General features: G+C 36.0%; 1 long non-coding RNA gene across 1 annotated transcript in view; it reads left to right on the forward strand.

Annotated features, from left to right (window-relative positions):
- LOC138160745 (uncharacterized) overlaps positions 1–17473 on the forward strand; it is a 58772-nt gene extending 41299 nt beyond the window's left edge. Inside the window, exons 4-5 of the long non-coding RNA XR_011168205.1 lie at positions 8869–8932; positions 16928–17473. This is a non-coding gene — a long non-coding RNA (uncharacterized lncRNA). The remainder of the gene's footprint in view (positions 1–8868; positions 8933–16927) is intronic.
- Positions 17474–25762: the final 8289 nt, after the last annotated feature.

A 25762-nucleotide genomic window follows, 5' to 3' on the forward strand; every position in this document is an offset into this window, starting at 1 on the left:
TGGCACCACTTACTCCTGTGTGGGAGTCTTCCAATATTGGAAAGTGGAGATCATTGTTAATGACCAAAGAAACAGGACCACCCCAAGCTATATCACCTTCACCAACACAGAATGTTTAATCAGTGACGCTACAAAGAGTCAAGTTTCAATGACCTCCGCCAACACAGGTTTTGATGCCAAATACCTGATTGGTCACAGATTTGATGATGCAGTTGTACAGTCAGACTTGAAGCATTGACCTTTTATGGAGGTGAATGATACAGTCAGGCCTAAGGTCCAAGAGAGTACAAAGGGGAGACCAAAAGTTTCTATCCAGAAGTATCTTCTATGGTCTTGACCAAGATGAAAGAAATTGTTGAAGCTTACCTTTGGAATACTGTCACAAATGCTGTGGTCACAGTACCAGCCTATTTCAATAATTCCCAATGTCAGATCACCAAAGATGCTGGAATTATCACTGGTCTCAATGTGCTCTCAATCATCAATTAGCCAACTGCTGCTGCTGTTGCTTATGGCTTGGACAAAAAGGTTGGTGCTGAGAGAAATGTGTTGATCTTTGACCTTGGAAGTAGTTCTTTTGATATCTCCAGTCTTACCATTGACCATGGCATCTCTGAGGTCAAGTCTGCAGCTAGGGATACCCACTTGGGTGGGGAGGACTTTGACAATTGAATGGTCAATGATTTCATTGCCCAGTTCAAGCAAAAGCACAAGAAGGACATCAGTGAGAACAAGAGGGCTGTTTGCCATCTTCCCACCATTTGTGAACATGCAAAGCATATCATCTCTTACAGTACCAAGGTCAGAATTGAGATTGTCTCCCTCTATGAAGGTATTGACTTCTATATATCAATTACCCAAGCCCATTTTGAAGAGATGAATGCTGATCTCTTCTGTGGTACACTGGATCCTATGGAAAAGGCCTTAAGAGGTGCCAAGCTAGATAAGTCACAGATTCATGACATCATCCTGGTAGGCGGCTCCACTCGAATCCCCCAAATCCAGAAGCTTTTGCAAGACCTCTTCAATTGCAAGGAGCTCAACAAGAATATCAATTCTGATGAGGCTGTTGCTTATGGTAGAGTTGTCCAGGCTGCCTATTTATCTGGAGAGAAATCTCAGAATGTGCAGGACTTGCTGCTGTTAGATGTCACTCCTCTTTCCCTTGGAATTGAAACTACTAGTGGAGTTATGACCATTCTGATCAAATGTAATACTACCATCCTCACCAAGCAGACACAGACTTTTAATCTATTCAGAAAACCAGCCTGGTGTGCTTATTCAAGTTTATGAAGGCGAGAGAGCAATGAAAAAGGATAACAACCAGCTTGGCAAATTTGAGCTCACAGAAATCCCCCCAGAATCCAGGGTTGTTCCTCAGATTGAAATAACATTTTTGGGTTTTTTTTTAGTTTATTTTAAAAATTTATTAGTTTATTTTTAGCTGCCAATGTTCATTTCCACAAAATTTTGAGTTACCAATTTCCTCCCCCATTTCCCCCAACTTTCTAGTAAAGCAAGATGAATTTCTATATCCTGGTGCCTGTATATCTTATTTCCCAGTTGCATATAAAAAACAATATTTTAAACATTTGTTTTTAGAACTTTGATTTCCAGATTCTTTCGCTTCTTCCCTCCTCACCCACCCCCATTGGGAAGGCAAGCAATTCAATACATGTTGTACATGTGTAGTTGTACATGTAGTTTCCCTAGTAGTTATATTGTGAAAGACTCACTATGTTTCCCTGCATCCTATCCCTCCCCCCACTTATTCTGTTTTCTCCTTTGGCCCTGTCCCTTTTCAAAAGTGTGTGCTTCTAACTACCCTCTCCCCCAGTCTGCCCTCCCCTCCATCGTCTCCATCTTATCCCTTTTAGCCCTATTTTTCTGTAGTATTGCAGAATGCCACCCAATTGAGTGTGTATGTTATTCCCTCCTTAAGCCAAATTCAATGAGCTTTCAAACCAAATTTGGTTATTTTAATTTTGTAGCATTCAAGTTTCATGATTTTGTTGGAGGTGATTTTTTGTTCTTTCCATTTACATCATAAGTCATTTGATCTATAATTTTTTTCATTGTTCTGTTAACTTCACTTGAATTAGTTTATGCGCCTCTGTGTTAATCATATTTACTGCTATTGCTACCAAAGGCCTCTCTAAGCCTCAGACTTTTCATCTGTAAAATGAGTTGTCCAGGCATAGTGGCCCCACATCTGTAATCCCAGCTGCTAGGATTTAGGGATTTTGATTTATCACTTTTCTTAATGTGTAAAACCAAAAGAAGTGACAGAAGCTGTTACAGAAAGTTAACTTGGCTCCATTATGAGGCAAGTGAAGAGCCCAGGTGATGATTCAAAAAATGTAATCACTTGAGAGTAAATCAAAGTTACATTGGTTACAAAGTTCTGTTATTGTCTTTGATAGGCTTGGGAGAAAACTATAAGCAAGACACCCCCCTATTTGCAGAGGAAAGTTCTACGTGATATTGTGGGATCCAGAGAGAAGATAAATGGATGTGTGTAATAACTTCAATGAAGCAAACATCTTTGTAAAGTAAATTTACTAGATTCAAATATCTAAAAACTGTCTAGGCAGAAGAGACCTTGGCCTTTACCAAATCTTATCCCTTTAGTCTGAAGTTGAGAAAACTGAAGCAAAGAGAGGCCAGGTGAATTTCCTTAAAAGCCAGCTAATTAGTGATAAAAGCATCACTAGAATTCAGATCTCTGTAATGGTGATGGGATTCGAAGATCTTCTACTTGTAGGATCTCCCAGGCATAGAGGCTGTACTCTTTTTCCTGCAGGTACTGGCTTATCGCTCTGAAGTAGCTCTTTAGGGCCTGCCTGGGCTTCCACTTCCTGCCCAAGGCACCTCTCTACTTCTTCCAGCTGCTGATTTAGTCCCCTGAGCAGTTGCATGATCTGGGTCTGATTGCAGGAAGCAGGAGCAGTATTCTGGCTGAAGAGGGTGAAGATCTGCTGGAGCTCAGACTAGAAACAATGACTTCCCCCTGGAATTGGCTGCCTTCCACAGCTTTGTTTGGGACGTTGAAATTGGTCCTGTCCTTCAGGCGTAGCACCAGGGAAGATGTGCTCATTTGGTTCAGAAGTGAGAAGTCTTCCTGGAGGCCCAGAGTCAGGTCACAGCCCAGGGAGCAGAGCAGCACCAGGGCAGCAAGCTCCAGGAGGTCATGTTGATGTTGAGGATAGTTTCAGACTGGCTGAACTGGGAGACCACTGAGCCTTTGTCTCAGTGAATTGAATTGGCTGGCTTCTTCTAATTAAAATTAATTTTAAGAGAAATTCACTTTCTCTTAAAAAGCATTGTGTAATTTCCATTACTTAGCATGAAATTTCCCTTCACATCCTACTTTCTTTTGCTTACTTTCCTTATTGGTCTTAGACGATGTCATTATAACCTTTGGAATATTTGTAGAACTGCAACCAAATTTACTCTTAAAGAGAGTTTACAGATTAAGCTCCTTGTGGTGAGTCACCCTATTTTACTTTTTATTTTGTCTCATTCCCTTCAGCACATGTATAGTTATTTGTTAAGTATAATTATTTTTTTCCCTGACATATGTCTTGCTTCTGTCCTCTACCTACTAGCTCCATTGCCACATCTCCATTTAGACCTTCATCAATGCTTGTCTTTCCTTGGTGTCAATGATATTCCTTTCTTCTCTTCATTTTCTGGCCTCCTACTTACCTGTTCTCCAGATGCTCAGACTAGAAACTGTAGTCTACTGAACTTACCATTTCATTCCCAGAAATCCTCTCCCCCTACCCCTAGTTCTCTTGATTAATGGTTGATTCACATCATCTACTAGATCTAAGCCTTCCTCCAGTCATACTTGACTTACTGTCCTGCTGTCTTCTCATTAGTCATGTGTGTAATCTCTTTGACCTGTCTTCCACTTTCCAAATCTGAGAGCATAATCAGGTTAATGTTGTCCTTGTTCTTGAAAAGGGTATACCAGTCTATTCTTTGGTGGCTTCCCTGAGCATGCTTGTGCCTTTTCATAACAAAATACCCCTACCTGTCCACCATTTCTCTGGATGTATTGTCTCCAACTATCAGAACATTAGATCCTAAATTAGTGTTGAAAAATCAATTAGCAGTGTGAACAGGATACTTTCTAGAGATTTAATGAACTCCTCCAAGAATAATTAGGCACTAGATACAAAGCAATTATGACTAAAATCTCAAGACAAAACAGGAACATCATCTGACAAGACAAAATCCTTATGAATGAACCCCAGGTACTGCTAATCCTTAAAGTGCTCACTCCTCAATTCTTCACCACCCCGTGCATGCTCTGGCGTAGTATGTACACATTAAGCTGCATGCTTGTGCCCTGGATCATACTGCAATCTCTGGCTCATATAGTGGATACAGAGCATTCCCACAGGGAACGAGAGTCTGCTTGCCGTGGGGGATGGGTAAATACTGGGAATAGTTGAGATGACTATAAACTGGGGATGGTTGGCACATTAGGCAGGCCCTTCCCGTAAGAGTGCTATGCTTCCCAACACACCATCTTGGTCAATGAGAAGGGTCACGTGAGCTCCTGGGGACAGCTGGCTTTTAGGATGGTGTGAATACCTGCATGTGTGTGCTCCCAAGCACGGACTCATAGATGAGATTGCAGAGTCAATGGTAAGGAGCAAAATCATCTAGAAGACAAAGAAAAAATAAGATTTCTCATTGTCATTAGAGAAAAACAAAGGCCATGTTCAATGGAAGCATAAAAATGAATCAGTTAAGCCATGTATGCACCACATGGTAGAGCCTTAAAATTCATAAAGAAAATTTAACTGAATTGCAAAAAGACTCAAAGACATTTACATGAGCTTGTTGAATTGAATTTGCTAACATCACAATATGACTTTTTGAGGATTCAAATGATTCAACAGGAATGATTTCTAAAATCTCTCCTTAGTCCAACATTCTATTACTCCGTCATTTATGCTTACTCCCAAACAAGAAACAAGTTTCCTGTGAAGTTAGATTGGTAAGATTTCATCTCCAGGGAGCCAAGAAAAACTTTTAATAATATGACATTGAGCTCAGTTCTTACTTTCAACATGAGGCATGGACTTTCTGTCCCATGGATTCTCCTTTGGCACTTGCTAAATCATGGATTACTCAGGGTTCTATTGGCCTATCCTGGTATTTTCTTAGTTGGTTGTGTGTTTATGTGTTAATTATATGTACCCCTCAAATTCCACAGAATCCCTCTCAGCTATCTGATTTAACCCCTAATATAGCCCTTTTGCTTGCCTAGGCTCCAGGCCATACATCATGCTCCTATGGTTTTGGTTTCTTTGGGTACCCTGACTTGCTGAGTTCACTGCATTGGGGTCACCTCAACTAAATTTGCTTCACTTGACCAGGACGGAAACTACTTTCTCATTTTCAATATGTTTGACATGAATTTAGTTTCTTTTTTGCTTCTCATATTTCTTTTACCTTTGAGGAATTTTGATGTGAAGAAAATAGAATTCTGATTCTTTAAAAACTCCAAACAGAAATTTCATACCTAACTTAAATCTATCATGTTTCTTCATTTGAAAAACCTCAAGCAGGGACAGAAATGGCTCTATTTTTCTTAATGGTACCACTGGCAAACTCGTTCAATCTGGAGTCATTTATAATTCCTTTCTCTTTCAATCTCTACATGTAGTTAATTTCCCAGTGCTATTGTGTCGGCCTCTGCAATGTGCCTATTTCAACTTCCACAACAACCATCCTATTCAGATCTTGATCTCTCCTTACTAAGATTATTTTAATTGCCTCCTCACTGTTCTTCCTGACTCCACATTATCCTCTGGTCAGATATCTCCTCTATCAGAATTCCTGAGTAATCTTACATTGATATAATCATGTCACTCTTACTCAAACACTCCAAATGCCTTTCCATTGCCAACCTCGGAGAGACAGCTTGGAAGAGAGAAAATAATACTGTACTTGGAGATAGAAGAGACTTGGGTTTATGTCCCACCTTTTTCACTTACTATGTGACCTACCTCACTCTGTGTCATAGAGTTGGGGATTCTGTTAAATAATGTATAGAAAGTACTTCACAAACCTTAAATAGTTTAATAACAAGGGATATTCTGGACCTTTTTCATACCAGTTCATTCCAGTCAATTAGCTTTTTAGCATGGGTGTGTATGCTTCAGAAATTGGCAAACACTACATATAAAGGCTTGTTTTGTTGCTTTGCTGATTTCCTAGATTTGAGAAAGTGATAGAAGATATGTAGAAAATGGAGATAAAACTTAAAAAGTATGTTGTGTGTTTTTGTTTTTTGTTTTGTTTTTTGGAGAGACAGTTGTTAGCATTTAACAGCCCATGTATGTTTATTGAAAGTTTTTATTATATGAGAGACACTGTGGCATATCATATAGAATATTAGATTTAGACCCAGAAGGTTTGAGTTCAAATCCCACTTTAAATTATTATTAGTTATAATCAGTGTAAATTACTGAAAGCTCTCATAGCTTTAGTTTCTTCCTCAATTAAAATGCATATAATATTTATATTACATAATACAATTATAATAATGTTTATCTAGTGCTTTAAAGTTTGCAAAGTACAATGAAAAAATTGTTTGCAAACTTTAAAGAACTTCCTAAATATGAATTACTATTTACCAAATGATGCATAGATTCATGGCACAAGCAGGTCCCTCTATAGTCCATATTCAACCTACTCATTCTGACTTTACTCATAGTTCTTTTTACATTCTTTATGCTCTAGCCAAAATGGAACTATGTCCCCTTTTTCTTCTACCCTCTTTTATTTCTATTTCTTTTCTTTTTTTAAGGGTATGCAAACATGATTTTTTTTAATTTAAAAAGCAAGCATTCATCGAAAACTCAATCATAAAGACAAATCTTTTCGTTCATAGAGCTAAAGTAAATAAAACAACTTAAAAAAAAATTAACAACCTAAATTTATCCTAAAAATACAAACTTATAAAACAAGACAGAAAATACCAAATTTTATCTGTACTGATAACCAGTAATACATAAAACAGTCAATTTTCCAGATTTTTCTTTAACCAATTGATGACTTCACTGAAATTGGTTAAACCAGGTTAGGATTTATTCATCTTTCAATCCTAGGGAACAATGCATCACTTAATAGATGTCAAATTAAATTCTTCAATAAAATTATTGTAATTAACTAACTGAAGCCAGTTCTTGTTCAATGTACAGCATTCCCCTCCTCAATAAACTTTGGGAACATCTACCATAAAAATACACACTATTAATGGGGTGAGTGAGCATATACAGAAATGGGGTCCTAATGGGGGAAACCTAAGTAGAGGGGCAACTTCCAACAGATGTTCCTGAGATGTTCCTCACACAGGGAAGTACTGCTCCCTTGGTCTCATTGGGCTTGTACACTCTCTCTTTTAAATTGATTCATTAATTTTTAGTTTTCAACATTAATTTCCATAAGATTTTGAATTACAAATTTTCTCCCCCTCTTCTTCCCACCCCCACTTCAAGGCAGCATAAAATCTGATATAGACTCTATATATACCTTCATATTAAACATTTTTTGCATTAGTCATGTTGTAAAGAAGAATTAGAACCAATGGGAAGAATGAGAAAGAAAGAAGAAATAAACAAACAAAAAAAGAGAGAGCAAATAGTATGCTTCAATCTGCAGTCAGACTCCATAGTTCTTTTTCTGGATGTAGATAGCATCATTAATCTCTTGGAGTTGTCTTAGATCCTTGCAATGTTAAGCAGAGATAAATTTATCAATGTTAGTCCACAAAATGTTTCTGTTGCTCTGTACAATGTTCTCCTGGTTCTCCTCACTTCACTCAGCACCAATTCATGCAAATCTTTCCAGGTTTTTCTGAAGTCTGTTTGCTCATCATTTCTTATGTAATATCAGTCATTTTCCATTTGATGGGCATCCCCTCAGTTTCCAATTCTTGCCACCATAAAAAGAGCTGCTGTGAATATTTTTTTGTGCATGTTGGTCCTTTACCTGTTTTTTTGGATCTCTGGGATACAGACTTACTAATAGATCAAAGGATAGCCATAGTTCTATAGCCCTTTGGTCATGGTTCCAAATTGCTCTCCAGAATGGTTGGATCAGTTCATAACTCCACCAACAATGCATTAGTGTTCCAATTTTCCCACATCTTCTCCTGCATTTATCATTTTCTTGTTTTGTCATGTTGGTCAATCTGATAGGTGTGATATGGTACCTCAGAGTTGTTTCAATTAACATTTCTTTAATCAATAGCTATTTAGAGCATTTTTTTCATATAGATAGCTTTAATTTCTTCCTCTGAAAACTGCCTGTTCATATCCTTTCACCATTTATCAATTGGAAAATGATTTATATTCTTATAAATTTGACTCAATTCCCTATATATTTTAGAAATGAGACTTTTATCAGACACTAGTTGTAAAAATTTTTTCCTGGTTGTTGGGGTCTGCGGCCCCCCAAAAGTCTCAGACAGTCTCTCTGAGTTCAGGTCTGGTAACAGGGCACTCCATGGTATATGCTTATCTTATCTGAGATCAGGGAGCCTTGACCTCTAGGAAGTGCTGAGGCCCAAATTGTGTGCTGTCACACAAATACCCTGTTGCCCTGATGTTTATCTCGGGGGCAAAGGATAAGTGCGCAGGAGTATGCAAACTATTCTGGACACAGTCTACCTGTTCTCTGATTGGCCCCCTACCTTCCCTCACGAGCTGTCCACGAACTCTGCAAGTGCAGTTTTGGGGATTTAAGGGCTGAAGCATGAGGAGGCTAGAGAGGGATGTAGGGAGAGATGTAGCAACACCCCTGTCTTGCCAATAAAGCTGTGCCTTTCTCCATTTCCACTAGCTCGACTTCTCCTTTATGTGAACATGAAGGACGTGACCAGATGTGCACTGAAGACCTGGGAGAGGTAAGACTCAGCTAGAAACCAGTTTTCTGCTTACCTTCTAATCTTGGTTGCATTAACTTTGTCCAAAATCTTTTCAATTTAATATAATCAAAATTATCCATTTTGCATTTCATTATGTTCTCTTATCTCTTGTCTTATAAATTCCTATGCTCTCCATAAATCTTATAGGTAAACTATTCCTTGCTCTCCTAGTTTGCTTATAGTATCAACATTTATACCTAAACTGTGTACCCATTTTGACTTTATTTTGGTATAAAGGGTAAAATATTGGTCTATGCTTAGTTTCTACCATATTATTTTCTAATTTTCCCAGGAGTTTTTGTTCAATAGTGAGTTCTTATCCCAGAAGCTGGAATCTTTGGGTTTATCAAAAGTAGATTACTGTACTCATTGACTATTGTGTCTTATGTACCTAACATATTCCACTGATCCACTATTCTATTTCTTGGCCAATAGCAAATAATTTTGATGATTGTTACTTTATAATACAATTTAAGATCTGGTACAGCTAGGCCACCATCCCTTGCCTTTCTTTTCATGAATTCCCTTGATATTCTGGACCTTTTGTTCCTCAAGATGAATTTTGTCATTTGTTTTTCTAGCTCTATAAAATAATATTTTGATAGTTTGATTGGTACAGCACTGAATAAGTAAATGAATTTAGGGAGAATTGTCCATTTTATTATATTAGCTCAGCCTGCCCATGAGCAACTAATGTTTTTCCAGTTATTTAGATCTGACTTTATTTGTGTGACAAGTATTTTGTAATTGTACCCATATTGTTTCTGGGTTTGTCTTGGCAAGTAGACTCCCAAATATTTTATTATGTTTACGGCAACTTTAAATGGAATTTCTCTTTCTATAGCTTGCTGTGGGCTTTGTTAGTAATATATAGAAATGCTGATGGTTTATGTGGATTTATTTTATATCCTTCAGCTTTACTGGAGTTGTTTATTATTTCAAGTAGTTTTTTTTTTACTTGATTCTCTAGTATGTCTTTTGCATCCTCATATCTTCTGCAAAGTGTGATAGCTTTGTTTCTTCTTTTCCTATTCTAATCCCTTCAGTTTCCTTTTCTTTCCTTAATGTGAAAGCTAATATTTCTAGTACAATATTGAACAACAGTGGTAATAATGGAGAGCCTTTTTCACCCCTGGTCTTACTGAAATGCTTCTAGCTCATCCCCATTACACATAATGCTTGCTGATTGTTTTAGGTAGGTATTATCTATCATTTTTAGGAAGACCTCATTTATTCCTCTGCTCTCTAGTGTTTTTAATAGGAATGGGTGTTGTATTTTGTCAGAAGCTTTTTCTCCATCTATTGAAATAATCACATAATTACTGTTAGTTTTGTTGTTGATATGGTATCAAGTATGCTGATAGTTTTTCTAATATTGAACCAGTCTTGCATTCCTGGCATAAATTCTACCTGGTCATAGTTTATTATCCTCATGATAAGTTGCTTTACTGTCTTTGCTAATATTTTATTTAAAATTTTTGCATTTATGTTCATTAAGGAAATTGGACTATAATTTTCTTTCTCTATTTTGGTTCTTTCTGATTTACATATCAACACCATATTTGTATCACAAAAAGAATTTAGTAAGATTCCTTCTTTACCTATTTCCAAATAGTTTATATACTATTAGAATTAATTTTTCTTTAACCATTTGGTAGAATTCACTTGTAAATCCATCTGACCCTGGAATTTTTTCTTAGGATGTTCATTGATGGCTTGTTCAAATTCTTTTTCTGAAATGAGGTTAAGTATTTTATTTCCTCTTCTCTTAATCTGGGCAATTTATGTTTTTCCAAATATTTGTCCATTTCATTAAGATTGCCAAATTTATTAGCATACAGTTGGGCAAAATTGTTCCAAATTATTGCTTTAATTTCCTCTTCATTGGTAGTCAATTCATTCTTTTCATTTTTGATACAAGTGGTTTGATTTTCTTCTTTCTTTTAATGAAATTAACCAAATGTTTGTCTATTTTATTGTTTTTTCTCTTCATAAAACCACATCTTAGTTTTATTTATTAGTTCAATAATTTTCTTAATTATAATTTTAATTAATCTCTCCCTTAGTTTGCAGAGTTTCTAATTGGTATTTAAATTGGGGATTTTAAATTTGTTTTTTTTTCAACCTTTTTTTTATTTGCATGCCCAAGTCATCAGTTCTTTTTCTATTTTATTGACATAAGCATTTAGAGATATAAAGTTTCTCATAATTACTGCCTTGGCTGCATCCCATAAGTTTTGATATGTTGTCTCATTGTTATCATTCTCTTGTATGCAGTTATTGATTGTTTCTATGATTTATTGTTTGACCCATTTTTTCTTCAGGCTTAGATTATTTAGATTCCAATTAATTTTTAGTCTATCTATCCTCTTTATTTCATTTTTTTACATCATGATCTGAAAAGGATGTGTTTGATATTTCTGCCTTTTTGCATTGGATTGTGAGGTTTTTATGCCCTAATGCATGATAAATTTTTGTTTAGGTGCTTTGTACCACCAAGAAAAGTTATATTCCTTTTTATTCCCTTTCAATTTTCTCCAGAGGTCTAACATATCTAACTTCTTTAAAATTCCATTCACCACCTTAACCTCCTTTTTTATTTTCTGGTTAGATTAATTCTATTTCTCAGAGAGTGAGGTTGAGGTCCCCCACTAGTATAGTTTTTCTATCTATTTCTTCCTGTAACTCCTTTAACTTCTCCTCTAAGAATTTGGATGCTATAGCACTTGATGCATATATGTTTAGTAATGACATTACTTCATTGTCTATGTTACCTTTTAATAGGATGTAGTTTCCTTCCTTATCTATTTTAATTAGATCTATTTTTTGCTTTTGCTTTGTCTGAGGTCAGGATTGTTACCACTGTTGTTTTTTTTTCCTTCAGATGAAGCATATCATATTCTATTTCAGCCTTTTACCTTTACTCTATGTGTATCCCTCTACTTCAAATGTGTTTCTTGTAAACAACATATTGTAGGATTATGGTTTTTAATTTACTCTGCTATCCATTTCCATTTTTAGGACAGTTCATTCCATTCATATTCACAGTTATGATTGCAATCTGTGTCTTTCTCTCCATCCCTATTTCTCCCCAGTTTATGCTTTTCTCTCTCCTTCTTCCCTTTCCCTCCCCCCTAGAGTTTTGCTTTTGACCACTGCCTCCCTTAATCTGCCCTCCCTCTTTCTTTCCACTTTCCTCTTTCCCCTCCTACTTCCTACAGGGTAAATTAGTTTTCTATACATGAGTATGTTATTCCATCTTTGAGCCAAATACTATGGGAAGAAAGTTCAAAAACTGCTCATCTCCCTCCTTTCTTTTCTTCTACTGTAGGTTTCTGCACCTCTTCATGTGATGTAATTTACCCTTTTCTGCCTCCTTCTTTACTCTTCTCCAAGTACAACCCCTTTTCTAGATTTAATTAGATTTTTTATCATCACATCAAAGTCAACTTACACTCATACCCTCTGTCTATGTATAACCCTTCTAAATGTTGTGATAAAGATACAGTTCTCAAGACTTACAAGTATCATCTTCCCATATAGGGATACAGTTTGCCCTTATTGAATAACATTTTTCATGTTTACCTTTTTATGTCTCTTTTGAATCTTGTATTTGAAGATCAGATTTTCTGTTGAGCTTTGGTCTTTTCATGAGGAAGGTTTAGAAGTCCTTTATTCCATTGAATATCCATCTCCTCCCCTGAAAGATTATGCTCAGTTTGTACTCGGTAGTTGATCCTTGGTTGTAATCCAAGGTCTTTTACCTTATGGAATATCATATTCCAAACCCTCTTGTCTTTTAATGTAGAAGCTGCAAGGTCCTGCATAAACCTGACTGTGGTTCCATATTTCTATTGTTTCTTTCTGGCTTCTTGCAGTATTTTCTCCTTGCCCTGATAATTCTGGAATTTAGCTACAATATTTCTTGGAATTTTCAATTTGGGATCTCTTTCAGAAGTTAATTGGTGTATTTTTTTTGATAACTAATTTGTCCTCTGGTTCTAGGCCCTCAGGACACTTTTTCTTGTTGATTTCTTGAAAGATACAGCCTCTTTATTTTTTTATCATAACTTTCAGGTAGACTAATAATTCCTAAATTATCTTTCCTGTATCTATTTTCCAGGTCAATTGTTTTACCAATGAGGTACTTCATGTTTTATTCTATTTTTCATTGTTTTGATTTTATTTGACTGATTCTTGATGTCTCATAGAGGCATTAGCTTCCACTTGCCAAATTCTAATTTTTAACAAATTGTTCTCTTCAGTTAGCTTTTGTACTTCCTTTTCCATTTGATCAGTTCTATTTTTTAAGGAGTTGTTTTCTTCAGTGTGTTTTTTTTTCCATTTGTTCAATTGTATTTTTTTAAGGACTTGTTTTCTACAGTCAATATTTGTCCTTCCTTTTCCAAGCTGTTGACTCTTTATTGCATACCTCTCCTTTCTTTTCCCAGTTTTTCTTCTGCCTCTCTTACGTGACTTTTAAAATACTTCTTGAGCTCTTCCAAGGCTTTTTGGGCTTGAGATCAGTTCATATTCCTCTTTGAGGTTACATATGTGTGTGTATTGATAACGTCGTCCTCTTCTGAATTTGTGTTTTGATCTTCCTTGTCACCATAATAATTCTCTATGATTAGTGGGGTTTTTCTGCTGCTTTTTGCCTTTTTCTTGGATTTTAAAGCCAATCTCTGCTTCTGAGGCACAGGGGACACTGTCCCAATCTTCCTTTGCTGGGGGCCATGGTGGTCACTGACTTTGTGTACTGGGGCCTTAGGTGCTGGCAGTTGGAGGCTGGAGGGATCTGGTAGTTTACCTAGTGCTGAGCTGGAGCTGGTGGTGGCTAGTGTGTGACTGAAGACAGGTGTGATTTTTCTGTGTTTCCCTGGGGCTATACTGAAGCCTATGGGGGTAGGGTTGGGAGTCTGGCTAGTGGAGGATACCTGCTCACCCGGGGCTGTGCTGAAGCACAGACAGGTTCAGCTGCTGGAGGATGCACAAGTGGTGGTTTTCTGAGCTGGAGTCTGCTGGTTCCTCTGGCCTGCTATGCCACCTTTGTGCTCAGGATCTCCCACTGGTTGCTTAGGTGGGGCTTGTCACTGGCTTGCTGGGACACCTCCCATCATGTACTGCTTCCTTTCCACCACAGGGAGTTTTCCTATTAATCCCCCAGGCCTCCTGGGCTAAAAGACTGCTGCACTCCATCTTTCTCCTGGCTCTGCTCTTCCAGGATTTTTCCTAGGGCAGTATCTTCTGGGTTTTTTGAGATCAGTAAGGGAGGGTGAGAGAGACTTACTGCTTACTCCACCATTTTGGCTCCTGGAAGTTGAATGGTCTATTTCTTTTCTTGTGCCATCATTGACCTCTTCAATGATGATCTCTTTTATCCTCTCCCTCTTTCATACCCACTTTGAAGTTGTTCCCTTCCTTTGAGGTCCACCTTATGAGGTCCCTCTTTTCCACGAATCTTTTTTTTACTTCCTCAGGTTTCTTATAGCAGTTTAGTTAGGTTTCTCCATTAGGCTTAAACTCTACCCTTGTATCACAACTACTCCTTCTGGTTAGGTTGTAAAGGATTTGATAAGGAAGGCAAATATTGCAGGAGTCTTTTTATCCCCAGCTCATTACATTCAAAATAAATGAATCTTTATATTTGTTGAATTGAATTGAAAGTATTCATGATGTGCACACATGAGACTTCTGAACTCTGTAGTCTACAAACTTTAGCTTCTATTATTTCATGAGCTTCAATCACATTTCCTAATATAGCTTTCCCTCTTTTTCACTTCTGCATTGAAGTGGCTTATCTGTGTTCATTTAGTTTGAAGGATCTTGTCTAATTCTACATAGCAATTCTCTCCTAAATTCTCTCTGAGATGTTGAGCTATTAGCTTTAACTATTTGTTTTTTTATGGTGGCCTATTTGTTTAGAGTCATGGTAAACCCTGCAAGGCAAGATAAACAAATGTGTCATAAAACACAATTTATATGCCTTTGGGACTATGATGGAACCAATTGATGCCATTCCTTTATTCACTTCTCCAGCCATGATTTGTGAGCTTTCTTCCCATTTGGATGTAACTTGTATCTGTCTTTTGGATATATTCTTAAAGGAAATTCTTGTTTTAGTCTGAGCAATCTAATGTCTATGTGAGGGGAAAGAATATGCCATTGTAGTCAACACTCAAAAACAAAGTTTTTGCTTTTAAGTCATTTAACCCTTCTGAGCCTCAGTTTCAATGACTGAAAATTGGAGAAAATTATGTCTCTAGTACCTTCCTCACAGATTTATTTTGAGAATGAAATAAGGTAATGCATTTAAAGTATTTTTCAAACCTTAAAGGGAGGGATGGAATTAGCATTTGTATTACATAATGTCTATGACCTAGACATTAAATTAAGCAATTTTTACAAGTATTATCTCATTTGATCCTCACAATAGCCCTGCAAGGCAGAAGCTATTATTATCCCCACTTTACAGTTGAGGAGACTGAGGCAAACAGTTTGAGTGACTTATTCAGGGTCACACAATTACAAATGTCTGAAGTCTGATTTAATTTTACATTTTCCTGACTCCAGATTTACTGCTCTATGCATTTGTCCACCAATTGCCTCTAAAATGTTATGTAAATGTTTATTTATATATTATTGAACCCCCTTTCTGTATAGGACACATAGATACAGTCCAGATAACAATTTCTTCTTCCTGCTTTGGTGCTAAACTTTTAAAGAGAAACCTGGGTTATCCATGTTCATTTTTTCTTAAACATTTCTTAAATCTATGATCCATAGTACTCTTCAACAAAATATTCCCACAGTTTATGTCATAGGCACTGACATGGTAGAGATGAAAGAACACTGATTTTGAAGTCAAAGGGAGAAAAATCCCATCTTTGTAGTGACTTTTATGACTTAGACAAGTTGCTTAACCTCTTTGGTTCCCAGTTTCCTCATCTCTAAAATAAGAGTGTTGTACTAGATGATATCTGAGAACCTTTTTGAGCTCTAAGTTTAAGGTTTTATGATCCCAGAACTTTGCCAAGTTATAGACTGTAGTTCTGTAGTCCCCAGTTTATCTTTTGCTCAGTAATTGGCACTTTTCCCTTCTATTAAATCACCTTTGTGTGAAGAAAGAGGAAATACTATTTTGAAAATGTTCTCAATAAGAGGTGAGAAGTGGTGATTGTGGGCAGAAAGAATATAAAGAATAAGTGTTGACTGACCTACAGGATTTGCTGTAGGAGTTCTAGTCCTCATGGAGATTATAGTCTAGTACAGAGACAGAAACACGATGGGAAAAGTACAAAAATACGAAAAAAATATTTTAAAAGCAAATAATATTTAAAGAATACTGGAATTGCACAATGAATGTTACATGCAGTAATTGTCATGGGAGGTCATGTGATAAGCTCAGATGAAGTTAAGAGCCCTTCATGGGAAATCTGTGAGGGCTTAAAGGAGGAAGTTAACTCCTAAATAAAGTCAAATGTAGAAAGACAGAAAGGAAAAGGAGAGACCTTCCAGAACGAAAAGAAGAAAAGCACAGGTGAATGAAAGAAGACTCTTCTCCCATCAGTGTGTAAACCAGTTTGACTCTTGAAGATGGTTTGGGAAGTCAGAGAATTTTAAGGAAGGCTAGAAAGACAGATTGGACTCAAATTTTGGAGGGTCTTGGATATGAAACTGAGGAATTTAAACTAGATCCTGTGCATAATTTGGGAACAACTGAATCTTTTTGAGTCACCTTTAGTTATCCATTCTGACTAGCCAACTGATTTGAAATATTGTTACTTGATTCTCAGATTTAACCAGACCTCCAAAGTAAAAACTTTTATGTTTTATTTTGTTGTGTGACAAGGGTGGTGGCCCCTTTCCCTTGCATTTTATTTGTGTCTAGTTCCTCTTCCTTTTTTTACTATGTGTGTATGTGACTGTTTTGTATGAGTGACTCTTGTTACATTTTATGAATGTTTATTGCAGGTATAAAAATTGGATCTAAACCCCAGAAGAAAACATCATTGTACTTCTGTTATTCTGAAATCTTTCACTTCTTCTTATTTGAAAAATCTTCAAGATTTAAAAAATCTGTAGTGTATTTTTATCACCAGCACCTATCATGATGCTGGGCACATAGTAGGCACATAATAGATGATTGCTTATTGTTGAGAAAAGATGGAAAATACCCCAGGGACAAACAGCTGGTGTTTGCACAATTAAAAGGCAAATGAGAAGTAGGGATGCAGGTTCCAAAAATGTAATCAGAAAATGGCAAAAGGAAGAAAATGAATTGCTTGCCAATATTTCCTTTGCCAAGAATGTAGGAAGTTAGTCATCTGTGCATATTGTGCTATGCTTATAGGATCACATGATTTAAACTAGGAAGGTACCATTCATAGTGGGAAACTATTGAGAATGTGATATAGGCATAAAAGAAATATACATCAACTGGTTGATCAAATGAAATAATATTTGTAAAACACTTTGTAAGCCTTAAAGCACTATGTAAATATAAGCTACTATCATAAATGTTTTTTGGCCTGGACTTGTATTTTTATTAGTATAAAGCAGAGATTTCAAACATGTGCAGCTGGAAACAGATTAAAATGTAATTGGGGAATACTTTACAAAACAAAATACAATAACACATAGATAATGTTACTATGTGATTTTTCTAAGTCAGTATGTGGCCACAGGGATGCTGACATATTGGTTAATGGTCCCTGTATCTATTTAAGTCTCACACACCATTCTTTCCTTTTCTGAAAAATGAGGGTGGGGTGGGGATGGAAGATAGGGAAAGAGTGAACTCAGTGATATCTAACCAAGCTCCTATTCAGTTCTAAATCTGATGAAGAAAAAGCAAATAGTAATATGTATTTTTAAAAAAATGTCCACTGATGAAACCATATGCATTTTTGACTTATATTTGACAGTGTCAAGGACTTTGATGATAGGAACTTTCCTTTCTGGGTCGTCGATAACTGTGTCTATATTAGAAAGTTCCTTGGAACACCAAGAGGTTAAGTGACTTGCCCAGGGTCACACCAGCTGTATGTGTCAGAGGTAGAACTTGAACCCAGATCTTTCTGGCTTTAAGACTGACTTTCTATCAGTTGCACCCTCTTGCCTCTGACTGAGAGGCCAAAAAAATGCAAAGCAGCACCAACTAGGGTGGAATTGTATTATTAATTTATAATAAATATATGAATTCTAAATAAATGTGTGTATATAAGATTTATATTTGTATTAGATGATAGTATATATTATATGATATATAATATATCATAGTATGTATTATATGATATATAATATATCATATATTATACAAATATGATATATAGTATAATACATGACATTTAAATATGTATTATATATAACATTTATGTAGTTTTACATATTTATTCTATATTGATAGTAACTAACTATAGAAATATACAATTAATGATATATTAATATATTTACATAGTACTTACTATACATCAGGCACTGTACTAAGAACTTTATAATTATCATTTTATTTGATCTTCACAATGACCCTGGGCAGTAAATGCTGTTCTTATCCCCATTTTGTGATTGAGGAAGTTGAGGCAGAGTTAAGTGACTGCCCAAGGTCCTACAACTCATAAGTTTCTGAGTCTGATCTTGAACTTAAATCTTCCTGACCCCAGGGCCAGTGCCCTATCATTGTGCCACCAGTTGCCTCTAGGAGAGGTGGGTCCTCCTTCCCTTACTTGTAGGGATTACCACCATGAAGGACTAGAGGGGAGTTTGTTGTATAACTTATGAGAATTAAATGTTATTTTCTGAAAAGTGTTTTTAGGGGCCAAACATCCAGTTGTACAATTTGTGAACAACCACTGAAAAAGAGAAGTGGTTATACTTAAGTATCCTAAACTACTTCCTGTCATTAGTGACAGAAGTTTGATTCATCTCTGGAGGGAAAATGAAGGAGTAAGATCATCTCCTGAGATTCTTTTTTGAAGTTTCAATTAAAAGCTTGCACTGCAGAATTGTCTTCTGTTCACTTTCCCCCCTTTAACCAGTGAAGTGAAATTCCCATCTGGGACATTCACATCAAAATTGAAGAGGGAACATAGAGCTATCCTGGATGGTCACTTGAAAGAACAGCATGATTTTCCCCAGAGTAGTTCTATCATCTTCTCAATGGGTATGTGAAACTTTCCCTCCCATTGACCCTTAATTCTCTTCTTATTGCATTTGATCTCTGGTTCTGGGGCCCGAGGGGTGCTGTCCCAAACTTCTTGTGCTGGGGGCTAGAGACCTGGTTACTGGTTTTATGTGCTGAGGCCTCAAGTGATGGCAACTGGCTGTTATAGTGGTCTGATAGTTCACCGGTGCTGAGCTGGAGCTGGCGCCATGGCTGGGGTGTGTCTAATGTTGGCGCTGGCTTGCTCCTCCAGTAGCTCAAGATCTTCTCTTGGTCTTAGGTGGGGCTTGTTGCTGGTTTGCTGGGACTCCTACCATCCTGTCCCAGTACCCTTCATCTACAGCAAGAGGAACCTTTCCTGCTAATCCCCCTAGCCTCCTGACCTAAAAAACTACTGTACCCTGTCTTTCTGCTGACTCTGCTATTCCAAGATTTTTTCCCTGGGACAATTTTCTCGATTTTTTCAAAGTCTATAAGGGAGGGTGAGAGAAACTTACCACTTTTTCCACCATCTTGACTGCAAGAAGTTTAGAAATCCTTACCCTTAATTCTCAAAGGTAAAAACAAACAATAACAGCAACAAAAATAAACTCTGACTTTTTCTTCGCAGGTTTTAGAGACAGAGGGGAGCTTGGTTAGATATCACTGAGTTCGCTCCTTCCCCATCTTCCATCCCTACCCCACCCTCATTTTTCAGATAAGGAAAGAATGCCTCTCAGTGTAACTTACTTTATTCATAGTCAAAAGGGAATAAGAGGTAGAGCCAGAATATGAAAACAGTTCTTACACTAAGGTCATTTATTCCCTCCCTTATATCTTACTGCCTTTTCTCCTTTTCCTCAGGGGTCTATTCCTCTCATCTTGGATATTTTTCCTGTCTCTATATTATGTAAACTTTCTAAGGGAAAATATAAGTATACAATGGAAATTTATTTTTTTTCTTTATTATCATTATTATTCCTTAACAGAGCTCCGGCTCTGGTGTGTTAAGTTAAGAACGGAGGTGGTATTGGCTTCTCAAGAACAATGTGAATGGAGGTCAAAGTCACACAACTTCTGTCACACAGAAAGACTTCCAGTAAGTCCCAAATAACAGACTGTGGTTGATGTCAAATGACCAGACTAGCCAAATACATAGAACTCATCACCAGTAAGCTGGTCATTATGTGTTGAATTCCTTGGTCATGGCATCGAATAACATGAGCAAAAATACAAAATAGTCATCAGTGATGCTCTGCTTGTTTCTGCCTCTAAAGTGAGATTGGTAGAATGGTGTCAAAGGAGGGAGAGATAGTCAAGACACGGAATTATTAGATTTTCACAAAACACAAATTTAACTTTTAATGCTCTAAATGGGAAATTTTCATCCAAAAGCCAGTGAGACAACAAAATACTAGAAGAACTGACTCATAACGATATTGGCATTAATAATATTTTTGAAGGTTTGGTAGTTTTGTTTTAATTTTTTTCAACTAACAAGAATTGAAAAAAATAATCTCACTTCCACTGCTCTTCCCTCCGATTGAAGAAATTTTATAAATCCCTTAATACATATCTACATAGACTAGCAAAACAAAATTCCACATTTGCCCTGTTTGAAAAAATATATGTCTGTTTCTGTATCTTAATTTCTGAACTTCTCTGTCAAGAAGTGAGTGTTGACTATACTGAACTGCTTATCTTCCCAGTAAGGGTGGGTGACAAGGGAGGAAGGGAATGAATCTGGAATTCAAAGTTTTAAAATCAAATATTCAAATATATATATATACAAATATATATATACTATTATTAATACTATTTCACATGTAATTGGGAAATAAAATATACAGGCACTGGGGCATAGAGATCCACTGGAAAAGTTGAAAGGGGTATGGGAGAAAATATGGGAGAGAGCAGATTGGAGGAGGGGATATCCTGTGGGACTGCTATTTTGGGGCAGTGGGTAGGGGAAAAATGGGGAGAAAATTTGTAACTCAAAATCTGGCGGAAACGAATGATGTAAATCAGAAGTTAATAAAGCATTTAAAAAAAATAAAAAAGTTTTTAAAAAGAAGTGCATGCTGAGTTTCATCTTCATTCTTTTGGACTTGGATAATGAATTGATCAGAGTTCTAAAAAGTCTTTCACAGTTGTTTTTCTCTTTAACAGTGGTTCTAAAACTTTTTGATCTCAAGACCCCTTTTAAACATTATAAGGACTCAAAAAAAGATTTTGTTTATATGGGTTACATCTATCTATATTTATCATATTTAAAATTAGAAAGATAAATGTAAAAATGTATTTTTTAAAAATAACAATAAATTCATTTCATGTTAACATAAACAATATTTTAAATGAAAAATCATTAATTTATCCCCCCAATAGTGATAAAAGTATTGTTTCACATTTATTTTTTTTGCAAATCTCTTCAGTTTCTGATTTCATAGAAGACATATCTGTTTCTCACTCAATCTGTTGTGCTATGTTGTTTTGGTTGATGTATATGAAGAAAATCTGGCCTCATAGATATGTGGTTAGAAAAGGGGGGAGTATTTTAGTCGCTTTTTCAAATAATTATGGATATTCTTCTAGAATTTAAAATATAAGTTGAATCTGAAACCAAATAAATATACTTTACATACTGTCACATTAAAATCCATTGGTCTATCTTTCACTTTAGAAGGATCTTTTAGACACCCATGACTTTGCAACATTATGCATTGATCATCTGGAAAATACTGGCTCATTGAATAATGTAGATCTTTCAAATGTTGGCACTTTTCCTCATTCAATACAAAAAAATCACATTTATTAATATGACCACCAAACTCATAAGGAAATTATTTAGGTATTGGGAAGCTATCAAATTCATGGTTGCAGTTGCCAGGTTTCTAAAATTCTAATTTTCACTTGAAGGCTCAAATTTTTTCATTGACAACAAATACTGTCAGATGTTTCCCTTAAAATGATAGGCTCACTTTATTTTTGAGAAAATATTTGCCAAAATCCCATGTCTGGATAGCCATTGTTTGTCATCCGTTCAAGGAAATATGATGCTCCATGATAAAGAGCTGCTAATTCATCTCACACTCAAACAGTTGTGTAAACATTTGACAATTATACTTTAGTATGTAGAAATGCTTAATATGTACTTCCCATTTTGTCACAGAATATTAAAAAGTATGTTCAAAGGTCATAATTTTTATTATTTCATCAAGGATATTCATAAGCAAAACAGGATTTTTTTTTTTACACAGCACATGTGTGGTAGTTTAAAAATATGACAACTAACACAATTTCATTCCAATGCTTTGATTCACACTGTCATAGCACTTTTATCCACAAATGCCTTTGCAGCATTAGTGCAAAATGTCAACACAGTTTATGAAGGATAAGCTATGAGATTCAAAATGTATTCAACACTTTGAATATTTTGGCACCACTTATATTTGTTGCCAAGAATTCATATAAAAGATCTTAGATGATTAGTTGGTGCTGATTCCAGACAAATACAGGTAAAACAACAAGTCCATTCATGTCTCTAGATTTGTCCATTTGTAAGGCAAAAGTAAAATTTTGTAGATAAGATTAGCTCAGTCTTCATGTTTACAGATAAACCTGTAATTCCCAGGTGATGTAGCCTCTGGAAAGTTCCATTGTTAACTCATGAAAGACTGGAGCGAAAAAAGCAAATAGTGTCTTAGTATTATTTAAGTAATTTTGACCTCTCAGTTACTCTGAAAGGGTCTCAGGGACCTTCAGGGGTCCATAGTCCACCCTTTGAGAACCTCTGCTCTATATTATATAATTATCATTGTAGAAATCATTGTCCTAGTTCAGTTCATTTTGTTCTTATTCATTCATAAAGCCCTTCCCAGATCCTTTGAAATTGTCCACTTCATCATTTCATATGCCAAAATAATATTCCATTATACTCAGATATTACAATTTGTTTAGTCATTCTCCAATAGGAGGAACTACTCTTAGTTTACATTTTTGATTATCATGAAAAGAAATGCAAAATACACACACACACACCACCCCCAAGTACTCTTTGGAGTGGCAAACAAAGAAGTTCATTTTATTTGTGTCTAAAGGCAAATAGATATAATTTTATAAGAAAAATTCATCTTGCTTTGCAATGCTCATGATGATCATGAGCAAAAGAATTAGCATGAAAATAGTTGCTTATTTTTCAGGCAGTGAGAAGGTGGAGAAATTATATAAAGATTCAGTAATGCTATCTGACATTACAATTTGTTTAGTCATTCTCCAATAGGAAGAACTTCTCTTAGTTTACATTTTTGACTACCATGAAAAGAACTGCCAAATAAACACACACATGCGTGCACACACACACACACACACACACCACCCCCAAGTACTCTTTGGAGTGGTAAACAAAGAAGTTCATTTTATTTGTGTCTAAAGGCAAATAGATATAATTTTATAAGAAACATTCATCTTGCTTTGCAGTGTGATGATCATGAGTAAAAGAATTAGCATGAAAATAGTTGCTTATTTTTCACACAGTGAGAAGGTAGAGAAATTATATAAAGATTCAATAATGCCATCTAAATTAAGTCAACATATATTTTAACAATCAGTGACCTCAGTGGTGAAGTAGGCATAGGAGAAGGTGTAAAATGTATTGGAAAATATGGCTTCAGATCAAGAAAAAAGGAGACAAAAGCTTGTAGACTATACAGAGACCTTGAGTATATATCATGAACTTTCTTTAAGAAGAGGGCTAGCTATAACAATACATACAATAGAATTGACTAGTTTCTTAACAGATAGAAAACAATCACATCCAAAAATTGGAAATCTGGGTTATTCTACCCTGATTTGCAAACAATCTGGTTGCAATTATCTTAAATTGATAGTTTGATGATCCCACATTATGCACACTGTTGAAGTGAGAGATGTACTTAAAGCCTTCCACTAATGCAACTCAGCAGGACTATCATCCTTCACCATAACCAACAACTACCTTTTGAAAATGGGACTTTTCACGTTCCTTTGCTCCTCAGCTCACTTGTCTGTTTCCAGTCTTAGAACCTTCAAGAAGGTTTTGTATTCCTGGAACAAATGGCAACAGCTTCTCTGGCTCCATACTTAAATTCACCTTTAAAATCCTATGGAAGTGTAATGGTAACAGGAATTTGAAGACCTTCCCTGCCCCTGAATAGGCCAAGTGTAATCACATGGAGCCTGTGGTGGGAGGAGTTTGCTGAGAGGAAACTGGGTTATCAGAGCAGTTAGAATGGAGGGAGGAGAGAGGATGCAGGCATGGAGACAGTTAGAATTTGTGAGTGTTTATGGGAAGACTTTGGGATGGTGTTGCTCTCTGCAGTATTATTGTGTATAGATTTCTTTGTTTATATGATGGATTTGGTGTTCTAAATAAATTTGGTGCCTAAATACATGTTTTGCTTCTGTCTTATATATGGAGAGTCTGTTATATTTTGTGATTCAGAACTATGCCAGTATATTCATAGTCACCATCAGTGCTGTAAATATCATGCTGGTGCTACAGGAAGATTGTTGATGGCAGCCAGCTATGGAAGGAAAATTCCACAAACATTCTCCATGAAATGACTCTATAGTTGGAATGAGACTTAGATCAGTACATTCTTCAGTGTATTTCTCTGCAACTAAAGCAACTAGAAAGGTTCTTAGGGTGGGAGATGGAGTGAGAAGAGTCCTCCTGGATAAATGAAAAGCCCAAATAATCTCTGAAGAGCTATTGTCAAACAATCATTTTCCATCAGAACTATAAGCAATATGGCAATTTCTGGGAAATGACATGGGTTGAAATCAAGAGATGTTTTCACTTCATTATTAAGCTTACAGGAAAACTCAGGAGCCAAGGAAGAAGAAGGTCTCAAGAACCTGGAAATGATTTGACTATTAAAGTTATATTAATTCTAAGTTTTAGTGAATACTATATTTATTTACATGTCCTCAAGTCATATAGTTTTCACCTTTAAAATGAGATACCTTTGAAGGAAAAAATGTGCATTTACACAGAAAAATTTGAATTTATACTGAATTTACACCAATTGAAGGCAATTCTCAGGTTTGATACAAACCACATTTGGAAAAAAAGGGCCATCTGTACTCAGAACAACAATATTGAGTAATTTGGTCCCAAATACATGTTTGATCACTTTAAGGGATTATCATGATTTATGACCAACAAATATGAAATTTTTTGTGGGAAGAATTTACATAGTTGTGTTTCTACTTATATTATTTGTCTAGTTACTATGAAGGGCCTTTAGATGAATAACACCACTAAGAAAGATTCTTTGGTTTCTTCACCCACAAAGTTCTCTTCATCTTCAGAATGGCTGATACACTTTAAGTGCAAATGACATCAACAGCCAAAGATCAAGGCCTTCAGCATTTTGATGGCAATGTGATTACTGATAAAGGTAGGACTTGAGGTACACGCCAGATATGATCAGGTCTTTGGGACAGCTCACAAGTTAAAGATAAATAAAATATCTTAATTATGTCTCTCTTCTTGCTTGCATTAAGAAACAAAATAAAACCCACAATCATGAGCTTATGGTCTAAAAACACAAGAATAAAAAAATTGTTATAAAAAATGGTGGATTTGAACAGAAGCTGTGTTTAATAAGACCATTGTCATCCTCATT

Source organism: Petaurus breviceps, unplaced genomic scaffold, assembly GCF_028583685.1.
Source record: "Petaurus breviceps papuanus isolate PSGF00001 unplaced genomic scaffold, PetGlider_PUasm1.0 118, whole genome shotgun sequence".
Classification (NCBI taxonomy): Eukaryota; Metazoa; Chordata; class Mammalia; order Diprotodontia; family Petauridae; genus Petaurus; species Petaurus breviceps.